Source organism: Bison bison, unplaced genomic scaffold, assembly GCF_000754665.1.
Source record: "Bison bison bison isolate TAMUID 2011002044 unplaced genomic scaffold, Bison_UMD1.0 scf7180017864289, whole genome shotgun sequence".
Taxonomy (NCBI): Eukaryota; Metazoa; Chordata; class Mammalia; order Artiodactyla; family Bovidae; genus Bison; species Bison bison.
In genome coordinates, this window is record NW_011494861.1 from 4,597,666 (window position 1) to 4,602,053 (window position 4,388).

Sequence of the window (4,388 nt, forward strand, 5' to 3'; positions counted from 1 at the left end):
GAGGGCAGGAGGAGAAGAGGGCAGAAGAGGATGAGATGGTTAAATAGCATCACTGACTCAATGGACATGAATTTGACCAAACTCCAGGAGATAGTAAAGGGCAGGGAAGCCTGGCTTGCTGCAGTCTATGATGTTGCAAAGAGTTGGACACGACTTAGCCACTCAGCAACAACAGAAGACCAATCGATACAGAAATGACACTTGGTGCTAAGGCAGGGTCTGGAGAACTCTGCTCTGCTAGAAGTTAACTCTTTAGTTGATAGATTATAAAGAGATTGGGAAGTGCTGGGGAAAGGCTGGGAGGCTGGAGCATCTGGAGGTACCAGTGTGTATGTTCACTTTTTAATAGTCAATGATTCCCTACTGATGGCTCAGTAGTAAAAGAATCTGCCTGCCAATGCTTGAGACATGGGTTCGATTCCTGGTCTTGGAAGATCCCCTGGAGAAGGAAATGGCAACTCACTCCAGTATTCTTGCCTGGAAAACCCCATGGACAGAAGAGCCTGGTGGGCTACAATCACTGGGGTTGCAATGACATGGACACAACTTAGTGACTGAATAACAACGACAAACTGTAACATAGGCTGTCAGCTGTTGCTTCTTAATTGTCCATTTGGTGCCCTCACTTCCTGGCTTCTTGCTGCTTTTCATCTAGTTGGTCAGCGATCAGATAATTACACTCCTTGGAATTATATGCACAAGAAGAATGGAGACAGCTGAACCAAGAGCTCTGAGGCTGTTCTAAAACCAAAGAATGCAAACACTGAAATATTCATTTTTGACTACTCATGAAATGTTTATATCCTTTCTGACTTTTGGTTATACCCATATAAGTGAAGCATTACTAAACTGTCAAGCTAAATAACCTACTTGCAGAATATTCGACCACATCTAGCCCTGATTCAGTGAGGCCCATGATTTCTTTCCCCAGTCTCTTGGTGGATGAATTCCCCAGTCTTACAGGGAACCTCCAGTCTCATCTGTCCTCCTAGAATTCAGCACCTACTGTTTTGTCTACCAGCAGGCATTTTCGTCCACTGTATCTATCCTTCTTCCTTACTGGGTACCAGTAACCCACATCAAAAAACATCCAGACTAGGACTTCCCTGGCAGTCTGGTGGTCAAGAGTCCACCTTGCAATGCAGGGGACACAGATTTGATCTCTGATCAGGTAACTAAGATCCCATACACAAGGAAGCAGCTAAGTCCACATGCTGTAACTACTGAACCTACGTGTCACAACTAGAGAGTCTGTGTAGCACAACAAAAATTCTCACATGACACATGAAGATCCCATGTGGTGTAACTAAGACCCATCAGACAAATAAATAAACATTAAAAAAAAAATCCAGACCAACACCCTTGTGGAGATTCTCTTCTCCATTATTAATATGGGAATAATAGAGAGCTTCCTGGGTGGTGCTAGTGGTAAAGAACCTGTCTTCCAATGCAGGAGACATGAGACTTGTGTGTTCGATCCCTGGGTTGAGAAGATCCCCTGAGGAGGGCATGGCAACATACTCCAGTATTCTTGCCTGGAGAATCCCACTAAAAGGTTGTTGCTGAACCGCGAAAAGAGGCCAGGATTCTTGGCCTCTGGAAGAGAAGAATTTAATCCGGGGCCAGAGACGAGGCTTGATCGCTTAGAGCTTTTGTGTAATAAAGTTTTATTAAAGTATAAAGGAGATAGAGAAAGCTTCTGACATAGGCATCAAAAGGGGGCAGAAAGAGTACCCCCCTGCTAGTCTTCAGCTAGATGTTATATAGTCACTAGCAGTTTGTTAATGAAAGAAAGGAATGTCTTAAAACTCAGAATGGCACCAGGCCCCTCATCTGTAAGATGTATTTTGGGATAATCTTGGCACCAGACAAGTCTTCCCAGGCCATAAAATGAATGACTTGAATCTTGTAGAAGAGCACATTACCATACAAATAGTTTTGTTTACATAGATTAGGGAAACAATGACTAAGTATAACATAATGATTTGTCAAGTAGGTTCTGAGCCATTAGGCAGAACCAACTTGAAGACAGAGTCTGGGGTAAATGCATAGCACATTAACATGACTTAAGACAAACATTTCCATAAGAAAAATGCATTGGTTGACTCCAGGTTTGAGAATAGATAACTTCAGGTGGAACCAGGTGTCATTATGGGAACACAGTACTTTAAGAGAAACCTCCTTTTAAATTTGTATAAAGAAGGGAAAAAAATATCACTAGTTTGTTTCCTCCTGCCGCTTAAGAGAGATAAAAATGTCTGACACTTACAGCCTAATTCCTCCGTTTGGAGACCCCTGGCCTTCCTGCCTGTTACCCTCTCACCATGGACAGAGAAGCCTGGTAAGCTACGGTCCATAAGGTCGCAAAGAGTCGAACACGACTGGTCAGACTTAGCAAGCACACACACATGCAAGCAAGATAGGATCCAATATCTAAAAACATTTGCTGCTCAGACTTCCATCCACATTTTGTGGCCCTTGCCTGTGCAAACTCACCGTAGGGCCTGTTGGAGTTGGAAGTCCCATTAGCCTCTCCTGCTGGCTGTCTCTTCAGCTCCTTGGAAGACACTTGGTCCAGGTCTTGCTTCAAGCCCTTTTGTGTACTCCTCCCCTGGTCTATTTATGTAGGACAGGTTTGTGTGCTTCCAGCTCCACCCTGAACTGGTCAATAAGCAATTCCAGATCTATACTGAGTCCTAACCTTCCCCTTACACCCAGAAACTGGTTACACAAGTAGAAGACTATTCATTTCCTGTCACTGTAAGGTACAGTCCAGGCTGAGGCAGAAAGAGGAAAGTCGACCTCAACAGAAGTAGGTTACCTTCATTCATGCAAGGAGGGGCAACAGTTGGCCTAAGGACCAGGCTGAGCGCAGAGAGGGATCAGGGAGGCTCCATATTTATAGGGAGGTTTGTGGAAGCGATAAGGGAAACGTTAATCAGATGGGATGTTTTGGGTATTCTTTAGTTGAGATGGCATTTGTAGTTGGGCAGGGGGTGATAAGTTTTCTGGGCAGGTGTAGGGGGTGGAAGGTTTCCGGACAGGGGGTGATAAGTCCCAGATAGATGCAACCAACCTGGAGCATCAGAGTGGGACCTAAAGTTCTGTTTTGTTTTCTCCGAAGTTAGATGATGCAGCAAGGGCCTTTGAAACTGTTGTTTTCTTTTCTAGGCCCAACAGACTCCTTCATTCCAGACACTGAAATCATAAAAAAATGGGGAAAAGGGCACCGTATCTCTCTGGCTACTTCATGCTGGATAGGGATGATGATTTTGGGTCTGGAATGGAGGATCATCCTAGGGCCCAGAGTCTCCTTTTTCTGAGCTTGGGGTGAGGCTCTTGAGAAGAATGGTCTTGACCTGATCTCAAGAGATGGCCTGGATCTGTTCTTGGAGAAACTTTTGAAAGAGATTGAAGAGACTGGGTCCAAATAAGAGGAATAGAATGATAAGTACCAGTGGTGCCAGGAAAGGGAGCAACCAAGGGAGGACTTGTTGGAACAGGTTTTGGGGACTGTAAAGGTTTTGTAACTCTTTTCTGTGGCATTCAATTCTGTCTCTAAGTTCTTTGACTCTGCCCTGGACTATGCCCATTTCATTAACAAAATAGCAGCAGTCCTCTCCTAGGAAAAGGCAGGTCCCTCCCTTTTCTGTGGTGAGAAGGTCCAGGGCTCGCCTATTTTGAAGGGCCACAGAAGCTAATGAGTTAATTTGTCTTTGGACTGAAACAAAAGATTCCACACCTGCTCCATATCCTCATTAAGTTCTTGGGATATGCAAAGTCACTTCAGTTGTGTCCAACTCTGTGCGACCCCATAGACGGCAGCCCACCAGGCTCCCCAGTCCCTGGGATTCTCCAGGCAAGAACACTGGAGTGGGTTGCCATTTCCTCCTCCAATGCATGAAAGTGAAAAGTGAAAGTGAAGTCACTCAGTCGTGTCCGACTCTTTGCAACCCCATGAATCGCAGCACGCCAGGCCTCCCTGTCCATCACCAACTCCCGGATTCACCCAGACTCACGTCCATTGAGTCAGTGATGCCATTCAGCCATCTCATCCTCTGTCATCCCCTTCTCCTCCTGCCCCCAATCCCTCCCAGCATCAGAGTCTTTTCCAATGAGTCAACTCTTCACATGAGGTGGCCAAAGTTCTGGAGTTTCAGCTTTAACATCATTCCTTCCAAAGAAATCCCAGGGCTGATCTTCAGAATGGACTGGTTGGATCTCCTTGCAGTCCAAGGGACTCTCAAGAGTCTTCTCCAACACCACAGTTCAAAAGCATCAATTCTTCCGCACTCAGCCTTCTTCATAGTCCAACTCTCACATCCATACATGACCACAGGAAAAACCATAGCCTTGACTAGACGGACCTTTGTTGGCAAAGTAATGTC